Genomic DNA, 22273 nt, shown 5'->3' on the forward strand with positions numbered 1-22273 from the left:
CATTAAGCTGGATTCCTCAATTATTCTTTTTTTTTTTTTTTAACAAAGTCATGTTTCAAATGAGTCTCCAAAAGTATCAAAATGATGTTTAATCTTTTGAAGTAGAAATGCTAAGTATTTATTTAATTCTACCTTCTTTTAGTACGAGACATTTGGACATGAAATGTGTCAACTTGAATTATAATGTTCTGTGTCAAACTCCCAAAAATCTAAACAATATGCTAGAACTAATAATCAGGAGCAACTCCAGATGAAAACAGTGACTTTTCCGACCACCATCGAGTGGTTACAAGGTGGGTAGTAAATTCAAATGAGCTATTTCCAACTTCCCACCGTGTTACCTGCACCATGAGCTCATTAATTACTTCTCTCCTCTGCAGCAGGAAACCCCGGTGTAGAACAGTGCTCTCCGTCTTACATAATGCTCGGGATCTCTGATCTCACACACCATTTGAAAAGAGCCAGAAATAAATTGCACAGTTGTCATGGCAACCACTGCTGAAAAACCTCAGTTCTGTAACAGGATTTTCAAGGTTGTTTGGGGTGGAACCCAGCCACACAGGAAAGGATAAGGACACAGTACTGTGCAAAATGGGACAAAGCCACTTGCGCTTATTTTGCCATACGGACGATCTTCTGCGTATTGCATTGCAGATTGTTTGGCATTTTGTTCAGGTTAAATTTGGAGGCACGCAACAAATAAAAAAAAATCAAGTGCTAAATACTCGTGAATGTTCTGCTTATATTTTCATTTTTATGGAACATGATCAGCATTTAATAGTGTCTGATGAAATATAAATACTTGTATCTTGTAGTATAGTCATTCCTTGCCACTTTGGGCTTCAAATTTTGGGGCTTCACTCTATCACAGTTGTTCAAAAAATTATTAATTAATTAATTAATCATGCTGTTTCGTGATTGAATATGGACGATTATTATTTGAAAATATTTAAGCAAATTTTACCTTTTTTTGGCCTAAATTACGTCAGTGTTCTCTTGCTCGGTGTGTCACATGTTCCTCACCTTCCAGTGATAATGATACACAATAAGAAATTGTCTCAATTTTTGTGATTCATCCATTCCAAAAGATCCACCTAAAACTCAAATGTACAAAAATTGTAGTATGATTCCTATTGTGTTGTCCTCCTCCATAACCCAAGGAGTGTCCGACTAAAATACAGACAGATGGATAAACACTTCTACTGAGTGTTTAGCTTAAGTATTGTATATATCAACTATCACCTTCATTAGTAAACTGAAAATCCCTGGAGCATATTTCCCAGCAGAACAAGAGGTTAATGACGCACATGCCGTCAACTTCAACATTTCATTTTCTCGAATAACAGCAAAAATACATGCATCCCAAGGAGGTCCAGGTTATTAAATATTTGCAGCAGACTGGCTGCGGTATTTGCTAATGCGTAGTGGTCAGTGTAGTGTATTATGTGTGCGGAGGAGGTGACATCAAGGTAGCGGATGCTGGAAAACAAACTTGTGTCATCTGGCTGCGTCTGGATGCCCTGCAGGCAGTAAGAGAAGTAGGAGAGGGGAGGTTTGTGAGCTCTGTCTTGGACAATACCGCCCACTCTCACTGTGCAATAAGCTGATATAGAGCAGAGTTAGCCTCTATCATCCCCCAGATTGACCTGTGGAGTTTTTGTCAAGTGTCTGTTTGAGCGAACTTCCATCTGACCACACAATTTAAGATTCCAAAAGAGCACCCATTTCAGGCTTTTGAAAAGTACTTAAGCTCAGTCACGTACAGAACCCCAAAGACCTTCCTTTTCAGCTAGGCTTGGAGCCTGTAGGTCTGCCTTACCTGGAATGTTCTGCACAAACTTGCACTTCTTTGTGGTGTGAGAGGAGATTTGGAACATGTAGAAGAAAAGAGAATGTGGATGCAGAAAACGGGAAGAAATATTACTGTAATGCACTATACAGATTATCTGTCTTGTTGGGATATAATCGAGTGTGAACGTTGTTTGTGTATATGTGCCCTGCGATTGGCCGGCGACCAGTCCAGGGTGTGCCCCGCCCCTCGCCCCAAGACGGCTGCGATAGGCCCCAGCATACCCGCAACCCTAGTGAGGACAAGCTGTATAGAAAATGAATGGAGGGATGCATGTTGCGATAGATCAGGGTTCTGGCTCTTATAGGGGCTTTCCACACGGTAACGTTTTCAGGTAAAAACGGCAAAGTATTTTATCGTTTCAGGCTTTCATTCACATGGAAACGGCATTCCGGATGGCCTGAAACAGTATTTTTTTTAAATGGCTTCAAGGCTTCAAGCGTGGGAAAATCTGATAGCGCCGGGTTGTTGTTTCCATGTAGACAAGCAAACCGCTACTTAATGAAAACGGTGACACCACCCAGTTGCCGTCACGTGACAAGCCCACAAGTCAACAACTTCGACTGGCATGACTCACCCCATTCAACATTCTCCTGATATTTTGTTGTCTCATACTCCAAAATGACTCGCAGAAGTAATTCCACTTCTCCATAAGTCTAGACAAGCCGGCCAAGCAGAAGATGACTGACTTATGCGCAAGCGTTTGTTCTTCTGTAGTTTGGTGTGTAAGGTGGTTTCGTCTGTGTGTCACGTAGGAACACGTATGTGCGCCATCGTATTCACCCAGCGATCCATTCCCGATGTGACTATTTATTAATCCGGAACAGTGTGGGCGCAAAAATACTGAACCGTGAAAATACTTGACAACAATGGCGGAGAAGGAGATTTGTGGGAACACAATGGCTCAGGACAGAATCATCCCGCACCAAACTGGGGAAAAGAGTGATTTTAAGATTGCCAGGTAGCAACAGGTGTGGCACGTCACTCTACCAGGAGGAGCAGGAAGACAGAAAATAACCGTGGCAGTACGTTTAAGAAACAATGTACTGTATGTAGTGTTAAAATCTAAAAATAAATGTATAGGTAGTAGGTTTTGTGGCTCCAAGTGGGTTTTAATTTAGTGGAAATGGGCCCAAATGGCTCTTTTGAAGCTAAAGGTTGCTGACCACTGGGATAGACCATTTACTGTAGGTGCTCCATATCGTTAATTATAAGTTAATTATAATTATAAGTGATTAATACGCCCATAAAAATATTTTTGACACACTTCTCACTCCTCCCCCATTCCAAACTCTTCTGCTAGCTTGATATTGTCGCTCTCCTCTGATTTCAGATCAACATTTGCAATAAAAGTGACTGTTGTAATTATTAGATTCAGCTCCCTCCCCTTCTCTATTCAGTTGCAATTGTTCACTCGTGACTGTTGTAATTTTGGTAATGATTCATGATTATATATATTTTATCTCCATTATCACCTCCTAATAGATTACCAATGTGTGTGTGAAAAAATGATGACCAAAACCTATGAATTTGCAGGGCTGTGAAATCTGAATCGCTAACGCATGGGGATCCACTGTATAGCTGCAAAGGGGCCGTGCAATTCCCTGTTGTATTCCATTTTCACTTCCTGCGGATATCCAAATGCTTTCACCGCTATAGTGTATTTGGCATTTTGAATTACCTGCTGTCGCTTCCAGAACACGCATGTGAGATTTCTTGCCTCACAACTTACGCAACAGCTATTGTGTGGTGTAAAAGCCATCGGCTATTTCCCCTCTACCTTAAATGTGCTTTTGTCAGCACCTGATGCAGCTTGTAACCCACTTTCATCCTGAGAAAGATGTCACACACAGAGGGGGGAGGTGGCATGATTGCTAGTGTAGCAGAGAAAAAAAAGGAGAGGGGAAAGCCTCACTGCATGCTCTTCTTTTGCTCTGCAGGGAAACTAGTGTGCTGCTGACTGCTAAAGCTGTGTAACGAGGCTACAGTCGTCTCCTGGCCGTGCATTTCCCAAGATGGTTGCATAACTTGGCATAAATGAAGCCTTCCTCCTCCACACCAATACACAGCTAGCAAAATGCCGCAGGGAGGCACAACGCAACAGGCAGCCAAACTGTAGAGCATGAATCATGGCAGTGAAAAATGTTTTCTGTATGGTAATTTATTGATCGCTGTTGACAAAGCATATGTCCTTGATCATCTTTACTCGCTGAGACACTCTTCCTAACCAGTGCATTTCACTAAAAAACTGGATGTGGTTACCAGGTACCTTTGTATGGCGTGTAAGACTTATCATGGACTTAAACAAGTAAATAAATGCAAATTATCCTTGCTTACTGAGGATACTGTGACAGTCACAGCATACACCTACAGCCACAACATACACTTTTCTCAGCCAATATTATAATAACCACAAAAAAAAACTAAACACAATATGGGTTGGTGGGAGGCGTTGGATACACCAACATTGACAGTCAATTTGGTACTTATTTGAACACTAAAATTGTGAATGTGCCTGTCAACAATTGTCTGTCCAGGGTATAACGCGCCTCTCACCCACAGTGAACTGGCATAGACTCCAGCTTCCCTGTGACCAGCTACTGTATGTAGAAACAAATGTAGGGAAAGTATCATCCTTGCCAGAAGATGTGGGTGTTAATAGTGTGTTTGTGATGTGTTGGTATTATCACCATTAAGTTCAGTGGGTGTGCGGTGTTGTAGCCATGTAGTGTCCGTAACAATCTGTATGTGCAGAAACAGACACGGGTGGTCCTCGGATTACGAGCAAGTTCTGTTCATACGACGCGTTGTAAGTCGAATTTTAGTCTAAGTCAGAATACCTAAATTAACACTGACGTTGCTCCCACGCAGAACACACGGACGACACTATCACCGGTGTTGATAGTGTTGACAAGTTTGTCAACACTACAATCATCCTATATTAAAGGACCTTCCCTAAACTGCTACCACAATGCAGGAAGGACAGAATGATGTCTTGTTAAGATGAAGTTTGGACATTACGGAGCATCTTTGTGTGTGTCATCATAGTGTATCATCACTGGGAGAAAACGTGAGCTTAAAAAGTAGTAGCTTGGACTCATATACACAGACAGGAATTGCAGTAAACGTTACATAAGTGGAATGAGTGCTAGATCTCGCAACATCATATTCAAATTTGCAGCACAGGATGAATTCACCATTTCATTTCCGCCCACTTCATCCCACCGCTGTTCTGTGCAGAAGGCAGACGCCGACTGCCACAGTGATGCCTCACACTTTGGACACAGCCTGTCTCTTCTCTACGCCCTTCAATGGCCAAATATGGATCTTACAATCCATCAGTACTCACTGCGCATCAGTCCATAAAGCCTTCTGCACTACTGTCTGGTCACACAAACACGTCACAGAAAGACTGGCTTGAGACATATCGTGTCTTAATCAGGTAATAAGGTTAGTAAGGTAAAGTAAGAACATTTAAGAGTATGAAGTCGTCTCAGTTCAAGCTGAAGGAGTAAATGTTGAAACTGCTCATCCAGAATGTTTCCATTGTATGAGTCATACTCAACAAAGAATATGTGAGTTCAAGTAATGAGACATCAGGTACACTTTAGCATTTGTACGTAGGTGGGTTAAGCAGCTGCTTTTAATATTTAGACAAGGATTTAATACATTATGTCTACTGTGTAATACTACATGCTTGCAAGTTAGGCCACCTTTCGTCTCAAGTCAGCTGGGATTGGCTCTAGCCTTTACCATTACCCTGATGGCATATTGCAAATAGATGGCACGGACAAGATGTTAGCTATGCGGTGTTCATCCATACACCCTAGTATGGTTGTACAGCACCAATCATAGGGCGCATACGCAAAGTGTGTCAGAAAAGTTTCAGGGCTGTCGTTGTGAGGGGCATCGTCCCAGTTCTTGCCGCAAGGCCACACAATGAACCAGCATGTCTACAAAAACATATTATGCCGTATGCTTTGTTCAGTGCACGAGAAGCGTCGAGAGTTGTGGCAGGACAACTTATGGCTGCTTCCCCATGACGGCGCGCCTTAAATATGTTAAAATAGGCAGTTACCTTTCAAATGTCCTCGTCATATTCACTCCAGTGGGCAGTTTAGACCTAAAACCCATGGTTCTGGACTGTAGGAGGAAACTGGATTACCCGAAGTGAACCTTTGCAAGCACGAGGAATATGCAAATTCCAACCCAACCCTTTCTGTGAGGTAGATGAACTAACCACATGTTCTACCATGCTGCCATTATCACGGGGGCAACATGCCTGAAGGGGTTTAGCTGTGATCGTTCTTGTAATTGCTCCAATTCACTGGCTGATGAATGACACTGAATTGCTGAAATGTAATTATCACATCCCGAGAAATCAATTTGTGGTGTCAGTATGAAGGGAGTGCATTATACAGTACACTATGGAATATAAATCATTGCGTCTGAGGCTACACCTGTCCTGCAATCACACCCTGGCTTCCTTTCCTGTACAAGTTAATAGCTTCACTGCCTTAGGTACTACAACCACAGTCAGACATAGTCTGCTTTGTTCTTTAGTAATGTAGTATTTTACACGGATTGTAAACGTTCTTGCCCTTGAAGAACGCTTCAGTTGCTGTATGCTGAAACCTGTCAACCTTTATTGTATAAGTAGGATATATAACAGTCAGCACAATGGAGAATGAATCTCTGTTGAAACATCTCTGTGTGGAGTTTGCATGTTCTCCATGTGTCCACAAACATGCATGTTAGGTTAATTGGAGACTGTAAATTGGGTAACTCGTATGGATGTGAGTGTAAATGCTTATTTGTCTGTACAGTACAGTGTTTCCCACCGGACTGTGTGTGATGTAATGACATCATCGTCTAATTTGCATAATTGACCATGACGCATTTGCATGTCCCATATTGTATAAGCCACACCCACTACATTTAAAGGAAAACCCAGATGTGTTCTTATATAAGCCACACCGGTGTATAAGCCGCACATATCCACGTCATAAAATGGCATATTGTGGCGCGCATGAGTCTGTGATGACCAGTCAGCTCTTTGGCAGAAGCCAATCATGAGCTATGAATGAACTCATTGGAAATTGCAGGAGGTCATTACTCAGTATAACAGTCTGGCTCATGGTGTCATCTTACAAACAACATTAAACTTATCACACAGCAACTACACTGACACGTTATACCTCAGAAATATAGAAACGTGTAAAATGGGATATTTAGTGCACAGAAAGATGTTTTAAACTCGTCATACAACACATCAACAGGGTGAAACTAACCTGTCTCACGACGGTCTAATCCCAGCTCACGTTCCCTATTAGTGGGTGAACAATCCAACGCTTGGTGAATCCGTGCCAGAATTGAACGGCGTCCTAATTCTGATAAAACGTTGTCTCTCTCTCTTTCGGAATAACGGGTGAGTAACGAGGAATAAAGAGTGCGTAAAAACCATGAAAAGCACAACAAATATGATTAGAACTACAAATTAACTGTCCTCTGTCGCTTCTTTTTGTTGTTTTCTTTAATGTCACAAACGGAGCCGTCTGTGAGTGCTTTAAAATGGGGGGGGGGCTCACAGCAGCACCTTCTGCTCGTTAAGAAGAGTGATCTGTGCTTTCATGTCAGAGCTTCAGTTTGAAAGCCCCCAATTTCCCCATGTTTATGTCTTTGTATCGTTGATAATGTTTTTTGTCAAAGCATTAAGAGTTCGCACTTTGTTCGGTGCTCCTTGAACACACCATAGTTATGTGCTATGATACGCTAAAGTGAAACCTATGCATAATGTAATATAATAATGTTTCTCCAACACTGCCACAGGTGATTAAATCCACAAAATGGAAGACAAACTGTTGTGTTCTTTAACTTGAACACAAACATCTTTAACTTTGCCACTCTAAACCAGTTAAATGCCAGGTGACATCTCACCCTTTTTACAGCCTGTCTGTTTTAGTCCCCAAAAGTCTCTTCACTAGATTTGTCTCTCATTGATTTTGTTTTTTTTTAAAAAGGGTATCTAGAGGGGTCTGATTACTCTCTAACTACAGTATATCGACAATGTCATGAAGTTGGCGGCACTGATCCGTCCTGCTACATCTTCTTATTCTCTGGCAGACCAGGTGTGCATGAGGTGTGGTAACAGGACAGACTGGTGACCAATCCAGGGTGTTCGTTGCTTCTCGCCCAAAGCCAGCTGGGATAGGCTCCAGCTCACCTGTGATGCTGATGAGGACAAGTGGTAGAGAAAATGGATGGGTTGGCCAGGCAAGGTGGGCGGGCCATTGATAGTGTAGTGGTTCACAAAGTTCTACAAATGACAAGCAGCCACTCCAGGATGGAGTCCATCAAGCCTTACCATAACACTGAAGCCATGTTGGAAATGGATGGATGGAGTGCACAAGATGCAGTGTAGCGTCTGTCATAAACCCTAGTAAAGTTTGTACAGCACCACAGATCCCCGCTTCCAATAAAATAAATCTCAAACACATCCAACTGAAACGGCAAATTATAATCCTCATAAACACATTTTCCAGTGCCGTTGTAACATACTGCATTAGTTTTAATAGTTGTGCCAAGCGCATTGGCATGTGTATACCATCATTGAGAAGCGGCAGTGAAAGTGAAAAATACAGCTGGAAAGGCGTCCACATTGACACAAAACACACGATCCACTGTGACTCACGCTGTCTTTTACAGACAGATGCATTGATTAAAAAAAATGAAATGGCTAGTGGCAACCCATTCAATATTGATGCTGCCCAAAAGAAAAATTGTTCCAAGTGTTTTGCCACACCGCTTGGCAATATTTTTACACACACCTCAGCCTGTCAGTCTTGCAGCCTCGGTCCCATTAACCTCCATCACGCTCAGTAGGAAACATTATTTTGCACTGATGAGAGATTTGAACTTCATAGCTTTGCTGCACTCAAATGCTAATCATCATTAGCAGAGCTGCATTTCTGCTTATTAGCTGCTCGCTATGATCAGTTCACAAATGACGAATGTTCTCGTCAGCCAGTCTATTCGCTAAATACTGTATGTAGTACGTCTGTGCAGATCTTGAAGGACATAAACAGATTCCTACCATAAGGATCCAAGGGCAGTAATAGCAATTGTTTTGCAGCTCAAGATGGATGATAACAATTTTCAAATGTTTTTGCTGCTTCTGTCAATGCCATCATTTTCGGACTCAAGGGTGTTTCCATGTGTGGACATTCAGAAGTAGACTGTTCTCCTAATCGGCCTGTGTAGTCATGTACTGATTCATCTGTCTTCCTCTTACTGCGCCGGATAGGAAGGACAGAAGGGGGGAGGGGACCTGTGTCAAAGTGTATTTTTTTAGGATGAAGAATTTTATGGATAGACTGTCAGTTACCATCCTGATATATACCTGACAATCCTCTCGTTTTCCCCAGGAAAGTCCCATATTTGCCGTTCCTTCCCCTCGCGCACCAATTAAAATACATGTTATGTTCGTTTTCGTGATGTGCGACACCACCGATTTCCTTCCCGATCCTACTGAGTAAAATTGAGTCTGGTATCGGCGATACCGATTCGATTGTGAAAATGCACCGAATGTGTCTGGTAAATTTGAAAAAGCAGTGTATTTCAAATCTTAGCATACACAACTGTCATTATGTTAAACTTGGAAGTATAATGAGCTAGCGCCGTGATTTACAACATAGCCGAGCTAATATACAACAACGGAAAAAACAGAGGACAAAATCATAAAATATGATGTAAAAATGATGTTTTAAACAATAAAAAAGACAATAAGGAAACCAATAAAAACCATTAAAATAAGTGATGAAGAACTACTATGAGAAAGAAAACTAATTCACAAGCTACAAGTGTACAGTATATCGCATTAGTGACGTTAGCGTCACTGAACAATTTTGCTCTCTTGTTGTCATTATACTAATTATGTCTTGTCCTCTAAACACTATTTGTGAGTCATCGTATTATGAGCATAAACACATACTGTAGTGTGTCCAGCTTCATGATGGTGATACTATCACAGGGGTCTCCTATCTCACCAGCTGATTTTGAGTAGCTCACCAAAGGGTCGAAGGATATTTGCCTCAACTCTTAGTAGTTTTTTCCAAAAAAAAATGTTTATTATGACTGTTGAATTCAGACTTTATGCCTTTATGTAATGACAAATGAGCACAAAAAGCATAAAGACGATGGCCACACTGTTTGAGTGGGGATCTGTTTTGGTCAATAAAGCTCTGGTATCAGAGGTATTGATAGTTGAGTGTCGATGCACACATCACTTGTTTCTTGTGTAGACAATCCAGGAACAGCAACGTGTAACAATATCTTTAGCTCATAGCACACACAACAGTATACCATTTTCCTATTCTGGTGTACAGCGCTAAGCCCTCTGGGTAATGTAGTATTTCAATATTTAAGAACACAGCAATGCAGGTGACAATAGTGATAGGAGGTCAGGTTTTTCCCAACCGCTGCTTTTCCTTATTTTCTGGAAAAATAGCATTATTCTCAAATGTAAATGTTGACAGACATGTCCCAATAACATGAGTGGGTTAAAATTACATGGTGTCAAATACGCAAAACAGTTTTAAAGCAGTTCTCTACCATAAAAGAAGTTCACGCACCACACAGAAAAGTCCACACTAACAGCCAGGTTGTCATTAGTATGTACGAGCAGGTTGTCAAGCGCATGCAAAGCAGCAGGTAACCACAACTATGAGGCCATTTTAGCCATTTAGCCTTGAACATAGCACAATGGCAAATCAAGGGAACTTTGGTTGACGCGTCGAGCCAGAGTGATCCAAAAGATCAGGTTTCTGTTAAGTTTATAATCATCTCCGTGCGGAGAAAATGGTTAGATGTCAAAGAGATCCACCAAGTAAGCTTCCTCAGGAGACTCGGGCGTGATGCAGATGCCAAAGACATAGTTACAGTAAAAAGTCAGTACACCTCACAATGCACATGTTCATATTGCGTCCAAAGTGTCGATATTTAGTGTGAGCACCACTGTTATCTTGCACTGCCTTAATCCTCTTGGGTATGGAATTCGCCAGAGCTGCACATGTTGTTACTGGAATCTTCTTCCACTCCTCCATGATGACACGACACAGTTCTGTCAATGAACCGCAGCTCCCCAGGGCTGGCAGCACTCGTGCATACCCACACCATGAAACTGGATGCAGCTACTTAGCCAATAATGGTCATTTTCAATGGCGAGTATATTTAAACTGCTGTACAAGCTGTACACTGACTACTTGAGACGACATGCAGGCATTAAAATGGTGATGCTCTCACTTTTGTCAGATACTGTATTCATCATTGCATGACTAGTTTGTAGTTGTGTAGAGGTGCACTGCATCATAATAAGTTAAGAGTTAAAAACGTTACAAACCATTGCGTTGTAAAGGCCAGATTCATGATTCTCTTTAGTGCATTAGTATTCAGTGTTGTGGTTGGTTGATGTATGTTACCCATGACTCTTTTGCATTTCACGCCATGGTTACAAAGTTAAAAAGAAATGAATTAGAGACGTACTCCACTCTCACATGCATGATTCATAAAGTAAACATTAGGTATAAAGTGCGGAAACCTTTTTTTTTTTCCATAGGAGGGCAGGTAACTGGGTTTGTTTTATGCCTGAGTGTGCCACACATTGATTTTACCGCAGGGAAAGTAATTTATCAGAATAATTTCAGGAATCTGGACGCGATGTGCATAAATAATCAGGCAGTGCAACTTGAATGTGTTTGGGTAGATTAAATGCATTAAAAATGAGGACTTCTTTTGCATTATTGACTGTGCAATATAGTCAATACAAAGGTGATGTCTATCTATCTTCCCATTCATCTGGCAACCTAGTTTCATTTTCAGGTACTGATATCAACCAGTCAGGAGATTGAGGAGATCTGGGTTCGAATCTTCGTTGGGCATCTCTGTGTGGAGCTTGCATGTTCTTCTCGTGCGTGGGGTTTTCTCCCACATTCCAAAACAAACATGCATGTTAGGTTAATTGGCGACTCTAAACTATCCATAGGCATGAATGTGAGAGTGAATGGTTATTTGTCTGTATGTGCCCTGCCATTGGCTGGTGATCAGTCCAAGGTGTATCCTCCCTCTCGCCCGAAGCTAGCTGGGATAGGCTCCAGCTTACCCCCGCGACCGTAGTGAGGATAAGCAGCATAGAAGATGGATGGATGGATGGATATCAACCAATACCAACATAGGCAGCGGCAAACTAACATTCATTTCGGAGTTTCTCACGCTATGCAAAAGTTTCGGACAACGTGCCTCATGCATTTTTTTGCGATGCTGGTTCAAATGCGTGATGAGGTTGGTCGTATTAAACTTCCCCAGTTCTGTGCCATTTTGGGTCATGGGTTGCACACTTTTTCAGACATAAAATGAAAAACACTGACAAATGGCCAACATCGCTTCTACTTCTTGCTACTATTAACACATTAGCACACATTGTTATTATCACGTTGCTGCTGGATGTAAGTGCTGGGGCAGAATGCACTGCTTGTATCGGAGTGCCAATATCGGAGATTTTATGCAGCCTGATATAATCTAACCAATTTTTGCTGGTATCGGAATCAATACCGGATTGGGACACACTATGACACGAAAATTGCATGTTACAATACAAAGGGATAACTTGCAAATAATGCCAGATCGCAGACATACTGAGCCAGGAAGCTTGTAGCAGTATGGAGCACATCATCACTCATGCGCCGATATCATTATATCGGACATCGCTAATAATAAGGAGCCTTTCTTGACCATTACTGCCATAGATCACCCACTTTAGTGGCCTGTAATGTTAAATAAAGCACCAGTCAGGACATCACAGTGGCATAAATGTATTACACTACTGTATTCCATCGTGTAAACCCCACCCTTTGTAGACCAAAAGACTGTCAACCTCTACTCCTTAATGACATGTTTGTGCAACAAGTCATTCGTTGTTTATGCCCTCTTAACCACAAGTGGGGTGTTCGGCACGTTTCAGTGTAATTGAGTTTATGAATGAAGCCACGGAGAGCAGTGGCACGTGTGTCAGTTCTTCTGGCAGTTTCTTCCCTCGGTGTGTAAGGACAATTCCAGAACGTCATAAATGTGTCCTCATCGAGCTTTCTGTTAGGAGACGGACTGCTAATGAAAGTAAAAGCAGGATGTGGCGATAATTACAGTTACAGCAGGATCAGCTGCTGTTCTGAATCCATTATCATGTTATTAGACCGGGATGGTGACTAAGTAATGAACCTATCAATACGGTGGCCGTATGTTATTGCAGGGGAGAATGGGTGCACCTGCAATCATTAAGACTATTACATATAACATACATATATATATATATATATTGTATATATATATACTGTATATATTAGTGCTGTTAAATTATGAACATTTTAATCAGATTAATCATGGGTTTCAAATGAATTAATCATGATTAATCAACATTTGAAATGATTTTATTAACCTAACACTACTTTATTTAATAGTGGCAGAACATTTGAATTACACTTTAACCATGTTATTATGAGCAATGAGGGGTTGCGTTCAAACACACCACATCATTAAAGTTGAATTTGGACTGTGAGTGTATTTTCTGGCATTTCCGAGCACACCTAAATGCAGCAAATTGTACTTCCTCATTTAGAGTTAGAAAGTGAGTGATAAGAATACCCACTTGTTGGTTTTCTTTGTCTTTCTGTTTATTGAGACGCATAATAAAGACGTTCTTGTGATGTTCGCGGTGTCCCTGAATGTATCTCGCGGCCGTGTAGCGTTAATGAGGAAGTGTTGTTCTGACGACGAAGGGACAAAAGAGGCATTTGTGATTTGGAAATACGCATATGGTCTTGGATTTGCACCGCTGTTGATGTGTTCAGGTTAGATTAAAGTTATAAAAGAGCGTCAGACTCTGTGTGACTCTGTGGGGAGCTACACTGTGCTGCTGTCTGTCGTCATAACAGTGAGATGTGGCTTGCCTTAAGGCGTATGCGTTAATTACGCTAAAGATTTTTACGTAATTAATGAAATAAATTAGTTACCGCCGGTGACAACCAATTTTTGACAGCCAATTTTTGACAGCCCTAATATACATATATATATAATATATAATTAAGTCTTCTATACAGTAGATGCCAGTAACAATATAACAAAAGATTATGATGGGTTTTATTCATTTTTCTATGATTATCCATGCAACATGCTGGCCTGGCTGGTAACAGTGGCTAATGAATGGCTAAATGACTGAATGACTTTATGCCTAATCTAACTGTATTGCATGGACTCTAGTTTGATTGGTATATTAAAAGACCCCTAATTGCAGCAATTACACACTCTCATGTGTGTTCAACTGTAATACACTGTACTCAAACATGCAACATTGGTACAGTTACATTTAATATTTTTTTATGCACTAGGTTACAATGTCACTGTAGCAACGTGCCTCTGATTTCCGACCCAAAGGCATAATATCCCATTAATCTTGTGGAGAAATCAAACTTTCCCTTTATCCTTTCACAAAGGGATCATTATTCATTTTCATATTTCATATTTTCATATTTTTTGGACTAGATGAACCCTTAAAAAAAGATTGGCACACTCCTCACTGTGTTTGCTGAGGAGCACAAGCGAGTATTTCGGTTTAAACACCCACAGTCGGAGCTCAAAGAACTTAGCCTTTACTGTGCCTTTTTTTTTTTCAAAGACACGGGCGTTTGGGTACCCTTCACAAAAAAAAAAAAAAGACAGTTGTTGCCAGGCAACACCGGATATGTCAGGAGAGAGACTGAAAGATTGAACAATATTGTACTTTTTTTCAAGAAGAGAATGAAACTAGACAGCAAATCTAAGTCGAAACAGTTTTACTGCTTGTCAACACTGAAAAATACTCGGCAAAGTCCAAATATGTCATGTTGATAAATGATCCTGCCGCGTAGTTATTGAACCGTACATGGCTGCTGTGTTCAGTGAGACATCTGAAACATAACTGAGAGATAAGGGCAAGTTAAATGCTCCATCGGGGTTGATGCACATACATTTTTAGTTGGTTAAACTTGCTTTAAAACTTTAACGCAGGCTTTCTTTCTGTTCTGATCCAGTAAGCCTATTAGGCCAAACAGTTTCGATTGGACGTATTTTTCACACAGGAAATAATGAAAAAAGACATCATCCATTCCATGGTCAAATTCTTACAATTTTTACATCCCAAAAAAACACTTTTTGGCTGCCATTTTGACGAAAAAGCGACAAACAGTGCTGAGCAGCGCCTACCGCTGCACAAGCGGCAAGTTGCCATACATGGACTTCCTACAGTTGTGACGTGAGAAACTGTCGAACTCTCTTGAAAGTCGACAACTTGACCGTTCAAGAGATTTAGGAGTAAAAAATGAAACGATTGATAACTTCAAAACACAACAGCCTCATAATATGGGACTTCCACATCATGTAGAGCAAGAATACGACATTTGAAAGGCATTTTGTGTTCTTATTTTGGTGTTCTGTTCACTGTTCAGCATGACGTGCAGCTGCTTTGCGATCGCTGGAAAGCGCGTGCGACAGTACCTGTTTAGTAGTAATCAGCGCTGCTATTTAGGTGGAGCCGCATTCCATGCAGAAAAAGCAAAATGTTGAAAATTGCATGTTTGCAGTCCAAAACAATTCCAGGTCACGGATGTACTGAACTAGCCAAGCATGCTGTTGTGTGGAGAATGTCATCACTCGTGTCATGCATTCTTCTTTCAGAGAAAATCTTGCCAAAAAAAGTTGGAAAAAGCCGTAGATAAAAGGAAAACATGCATAATTGCTCAAACTATTCCTTAAAGTGGACTCCTATAGAGCAGCTCCGCACAGACAGCTTTCTAGATCTCCCAGACTCTGCATCTCTTCCTGCAGTGTTTCCTGCCTCCCGCCGAAAAGATCTATGTAATTTACTCCACCCAGCCCGCCTCCAGGTACGCCTCCCGATTGGTCACACTCCCAAGCGCTCCTGAGGACTTCCGGACAGCTGCCGAACCCCTTTTCTCTGATTACTTAAAAAAACAGTTATGAAACTGATAAATTGCTACTTATAGATTGCTGCTCTGACTCCTCAACACGACCAAGTAATGTTGGAAAAGCGTCGGACCTCAGCAAGAGTTTGTCAGATAGTCCTGCTTCATATTTGCCCATGTTCACAAAACAGTCCGTGTGAAATGCCCTTGACAGATGAGCATATTTTTCTCTTCCTGGACGGGAATCAGCAACCCCAACCACTGATGCTTGCCTCTTTAGGCACACCCGAACAAATACTTCCTGGGAGCCATATGTGCTAACACGGTAAACAGAGCAGAGCGAAGCAGAGCAGGGGGAGTGTTTGCCTGGGCATGCCCATATAAGGAAGTCTGTGTTGCATTGGCATCAGTCGAACTCTGTGATAAAAAAAAAAAAAACAGCGTGCAGAGCCGTCTAAAACTGTTTTCAGGTCTCCACTTCCAAATCTCATTACCTGGCATCGTTTAACACAAGAATACAACATTTATAGGTCAGAAAAGAGGAAAAGCATAATAGATCCCCTTCAACTGAGACCTGGCTATACTGTAAGGTGATGCCATGCTTGATGGTGAGTCAAATTGGAAAGTTTTTTTGTGTTGTTTACACAACGACCTCAGGGGAGTTATACTATAGTGATTTCACTGCAGGAGGAGGAAGGGATTTATTTTCTCTCTCTTTATGTTTTGGGAATTTGACTACCTCTGCCTCAGCAGACCAATTAGTGGCTTGTTCACTTCATCGTTAGGATTTTGAAAGTCTGAAAAAAGTGCAATGATGTCTGTTGTAGGTGAAGTTGACTTCACATTCCTGCGAAGAAGGGGCCAACACAAGGATTTACTGCAATCACAACACCTTAGATGTGATGTTGAACGATGCTCTATTAGACAGCACACTACTGTTAGTGCAGGCTTTGAGCATCAGTGTAGCAATTTGTCTGCTTATAACGATGCCAAAATAAATCTCAAATGTCTGTGCTTCCGCAGTGTCAAATGTCCCCTCAGGCATGTGAGTATGTGGGTTGTGAGCTTGAAATAAATCAAAACACAAGAAGACCACAAACGCTGTTGTTGTGCCGCTCACTCATGTTTGCATGAATACACGTCCATGCCAATAAGTCCGTGTCATCTTTTGAGGTGACATTCAGCTCTCCCCTGACACCATTTGCATACTTTGGCAGGCAAGCTGTAACAATCCACGCCTTTCTCTCACTGTTAATTCCCTCGTCTTTGCTGGCCCTAAACAGATCGACCATGACTAACTGGCCGCCACTGCAGTGCTGCTATAAGCCAGAGCAACTGACAAAGCACTTTTATTATTCATATATTTAGTTCAGTGATTTATTAGCTTTTCAGTCGGTGATTTTCTACAATATAGTCCTTAAATTTCCCAACTCCCCTCCAGTAGCCTTTAAAAGGAAAGCCAATATGAGGTAGGCTGCATACCAGGAACACAACCATATTCTCACATCCTGTCAGATGCATTCTTTTGTTGTCAAATCATAAAAACAGCACAGGCAACGCAAATTATTCATGATTTATTATATAACTTCAAAACTGACATAAAAATGGTATCTATCTAGGTGGCACAGCAGGGTTGCTTGGTTTTTCTGATTATATTACAGGTTTGCTTCGCCTCTGTTTCTAATATTTTCTGACACGTCTCAGTACCAAAATGTTATGAAAACTTAGCTTTTTCATTCCAGAAACATTTTTTTTGGTTTGGTTTTGAGCATCTGTTGGCCCCTTGGCTGCAGCGGAAAGTTTTTCTGTTTTTTTTAACGTTGCATGGTGGTTACATGGTTGGTTCCCTCAATGTTTCTCAATGCACGGTTAAGCCACTCATTTAGTCCACACTTTTCACTCAGTAAACTGTCTCAGAGCAGCCCTTTACCATCCACAAAAGAAAAAATCTCACCCATATTATTCAACTCTTGTTCTTCTGTTCACACATACTGCGACAGCCAGTCCACCTGCGTGAGTAAACACGTGCAAACAGGCTCTTATCATTGGCTGGACGGGGTTCGTCATTGTGTTATATCGCAGCGTTGCATTGCAAAATGGTACAGAATTAAATGATGTGTTTATTTTATTTACAGTTCTGGCTAGATTTTATTTTGTTGCGCAGCAAGGATTTCCTCTGCGCAGAGAACACAAGATCAGTCCGCGATTCCGCACCGCGCAGCTTACAAGACACTACACATAACTACCAGGTCGATACAGCATCCTTGAGGATGTTAAAGAATCTGCTCCTATGAAAGCGACAGCAGAACAAAGCAGTGTAGTGGTCTTATTATAGACATGGAAAGGTTACTAGTGCTTTGGCTTATATTTTCTATTACTCTTTCATTTCATTCTTGTATTTAGTGTTTTATTACTGTATTGTATGTCCTTCATGTGTTCTGTGTACAGTGGGTGTGACATAGGAGTTCATTTAGGTATTATTTAGGTTTAAGATCCGGCTTACACCAAAGCTCGACTTACAGTACATTACAGTACAGAGAGTGTTGGAACGGAACTCATACGTTATTTAGATTTCCTTCTTCAACTTGAATTTCCTGGGCTTCATGTCAAGGATGTAGAACTGAATAGAACAAGAGTAGGTTTGGAGTATGGGTCATTACAGGCATTAGCCATGATGGTGTAATGAAGGGGTGTAATGTTCTCTGTAGCGTATAAAAAAAAAAAAAAACTCAGCATAATTTCTCCTGACATGACAGTGTCAAAGAACATCGTGAGTGCATACAAACTGAAAATGGTCACAAATACTGGAAACTCGGGGATTAAGCTTTCGACCATACCTCTTCAAAAAGCTAAGCTTCTGTTCTGTGGCCTAATGAAGCAGAAACGACTTGAATTGCCTTTTTTAGCAACCAAAAAATGACAGCATGATGTAAGCACTTGATCTAAAGAGCCGTCACTGACTCATGAGAGCGCGTGTTGCTCCCAAACTAAGGGACAGCTGGCTGCAAGTGCCCATGTCATCCAGACAGGCCCAGTCGGCTTGGCCTCCCCCCAAGGTCACAGTCAGTCTCTCAAAGATCCCTGGCATCAGAGCAGCACATGGTGATAACAGGGCTTGTCACTACACAGCCTGCGCGGAAAAATGGCGACTTAAAACCGATATCTTGCTATTGTAGTGTACAAATCTTTATTGTAGAGGCATGTTTCTACAAACTACACACATCATCTCTTGCTTAAAATACACTTTGGCATTAACAAATTTTAACCTGTCCCGTTCGGCAGCTTTATCGTGCAATTCATGCAGACCAGGGGTGTCCAAAGTGCGGCTTGGGGGCCACTTGCGGCCGGCAGCTTTTTTTTTTTGGCCTGGACCACATTCTACAAATATAATCTAACAAGAAAACTAAAAAAAAAAAAACAGCAATGACAAAAATGTAGTAGCATAAAATAGAATTATTAAAGAAAAAAGACATGATTTTTTTAAACTCACTCACTCATGCCCATTCGGATTTCAAGAAGAACTCACCAACTAGGCCACTAGGCCTAGGCCACTCATTAGGCCACATTAGGCCACTCACCAACTCACCATTTGTTCTGATATCTGCATTCCACATGTGTTACTTGTTGTGCTATTTTTGATTTCACTGTGAGTGAGGGAGGCAGTTGGTTGGATGACCGCCTGTTGGTTTGTACTGTGTGATTAAGGGTGTAAATGTCAAGCAAATTCATTGCAAATAGGCAGCACTTCCTCAAGCAAATTAATGTTAGGTACGGTGACTGCAGGCTTGATTAGAGTGTCAAGAATAATCATTTTTAAGGGCGTCTCAATTACTGCTGTATATTGGTAATTTAAGTTTTTCAAGCAACTGTTTAATTAGGCTACATAGAGATGCACTTAATGGCTAAACAAGTGTTCCAAAACATATGCAGAGCATCACACTGGAGCAGCACTGTAACGATAAATTACATCACCTTAAAGAAAAATACACAGCTGCACAGCTTATACGGCAGTTCATCGGTTGATGCAAAAATTTCCGGTTGTCGTGGTGACAGAGACAACATGACCTGGCTGGAGTGTTTTCTCTGCCATCTCGGTGTATCCAAGCAACTGTAAACCACTATGATTATTTTTACATCATCTGGCAGAGTGGGCCTCCTTTGTATGAATCTCCTAAAATGTTGCAATAATCCCGATGAGGATGTGGAGAATGAGAGGTGAAGTGATGGGAGCAGAAGGTTGTGGCATGTCGAAGGTTTGCGTGTGTAAGTATGTGTATTCAGCAGGAAATAGCACTGGACAGGGAAATACATCATTTATTTTCTCCGTAGTTGTGTGCCCACACTGTTTGAACATGCATCCATTATGAATGAATTGGCATATTATTTGCACATTGTCATATTATCACCTCACGGAGTTGCTATTGTGAGTAAGCTGTTGCTTATTCACACACAGCAGACATTAGCATCAGTAACATTTTAATATGTGGATGCGGATGCGGTTCTTGGCCACCTGATGAATGTAATTGTAACATTCACTTGATTGCAGACTTGGATTTGACATCACAGGCTAGGAGTGGAACTCATTTGTAATCCGAGGACCACCTGTACTATAAATGTGACATTCAAACCTCACCTTTTTACTCCGGTTAACCAATCATAATGCATTTGATTGTACCGGTCTCAGATGTACTTTCATGGTAGCATTGCTGATATGAAGGCTTTTGAGGAAAGATAACAAGTCTGGACAGGTAAAAACTCGGATACTCGGGCTCAGGGTCCGTGACATTTTTTTGGGTCTACCACTTGACTTTTTTGTTCCATAACCATCAGGATCTTTGAAGAAGTTTCAAAAGACTGTCAAACTGTCATTTTGCATCTCAACAAGCCAACTGCGTTCAAAGACAGAAAGCTTTCTTACATTTGCCATCAAGAGATCATGACACTGTGAATGCCTGACAGAAAATGACATTGAATCCGCATTTTTGCCGATATTTTGGCTTATAAAGACTGTGGTCTTAAACTTTTGAACAGCTGATGAACAACTTATTTCACTTTAATGCTTGTTTGCAATAAATTGCTTTCTCAATTTTTTTTTTCTCACATTTTGTTTTGAAGCTCTACTTAGAACCTCCTTAAAAACCAACGGTGCAAAATGAAAATTATTGCAATTTTTCAACTGTTTTTTTAAATTTTGGTCAGGAGTGTACCTACGCTGGTCCCAAATAATGATTGAGTACACCCTATCTCCGTTATGGCTTATCAGATGTGGTCATTTTGTGGTCAAAGTTTTTTGAGCTTTTTTGACTACCGCAAAATGTGCACTTATATACCGCCTCGACAAAGAGAGAAAGTGCATTTTTCACCTGAAAAATCCCACTGGCACCTGACGTTTTTAGTGCATCTGGATAAATGTAGCTCTTTTATGCATAAAATAGTGGTGTCTAATGTCCAGCCCGGGGGCCATTTGCGGCTCGCAGCTTGTTCTTTATTGGCCCTGAGGCATTTCCTAAATATTAAACAAAACGCAGCCCTCATCAGAACATTTCAATAGAAGATTAAGGCCATACTGAAAGTAACATTCAAAATTATATATCTCACTGCTTATGGTACTTTGACCTACATTGGATTGGTTTGAGCTAGCTTGTTACATCGGATTTTCCACTTTAAATTGCTGCCTTTAGGGACAAATACAGTAACTACTAATCCAAATGCATATTTTCTGCAACATGTTACAGTTTTCTGCATCCTTTACGTCAAGCGTCTATTTGTCGTTTCCTCTGTCTCTGTTCCTGACCTTCTTTACCCTCTCATTCTCCTCATGACAAGCTTTACCCTCATCCTCGCCGTTCCTCTGACTCAAAATCTCACACACAAATACACACACACGGTACATTAGCTTTCATGGACTGTCGATGGCAAAGATTTCCTGATAATTCTGCCTTCATAACACACACACATCTATGATTTCACACACGTTCACCAATTATCAGCCACAACATGAGAAAAAACACACTTGCGCAGCAAACAATGTCACACACGGATGTGAAAATATCTTTTAACGAACCATTATAGTCCCCCCCGTACACACACACACACACACACACACGCTGGCCCAGATCCTGCTTATGAAGCCGCACTGTTGGATGGTATGTACAGCAGAAGCAAGGAGGTGGGGTGGGGGGGTATTGGTTGGTAAGGTGGTGGGGTGTTACAGCTCCATGAGCATCTCCATGGAAACAGGCAGGAGAGCAACATTTCCCGCTCAGCATACTGTCAGAGACTGAAGATGAATCTAGTTCTCATTAGGGAAGCCAAAGAATAACACCACACACCAGGAGGTTGATTCCATTATTAATTGTACCAGCTTTTTCTCCTCAAACATGCACGTGCGCACATGCACACCTGGGTGCAGGGGCTT

At 41.3% G+C, this 22273-nt stretch overlaps 2 protein-coding genes across 12 annotated transcripts in view; one reads left to right on the forward strand and one right to left on the reverse strand.

Moving 5' to 3' along the window:
* The window catches only part of LOC129172721 (disks large-associated protein 2), a 73916-nt gene that overhangs the window by 44108 nt on the left and 7535 nt on the right, over window positions 1–22273 (reverse strand). The window lies entirely within an intron of this gene.
* The window catches only part of LOC129172722 (cytospin-B-like), a 95462-nt gene that overhangs the window by 44075 nt on the left and 29114 nt on the right, over window positions 1–22273 (forward strand). The window lies entirely within an intron of this gene.

Source organism: Dunckerocampus dactyliophorus, chromosome 19 (genome assembly GCF_027744805.1).
Source record: "Dunckerocampus dactyliophorus isolate RoL2022-P2 chromosome 19, RoL_Ddac_1.1, whole genome shotgun sequence".
Taxonomy (NCBI): domain Eukaryota; kingdom Metazoa; phylum Chordata; class Actinopteri; order Syngnathiformes; family Syngnathidae; genus Dunckerocampus; species Dunckerocampus dactyliophorus.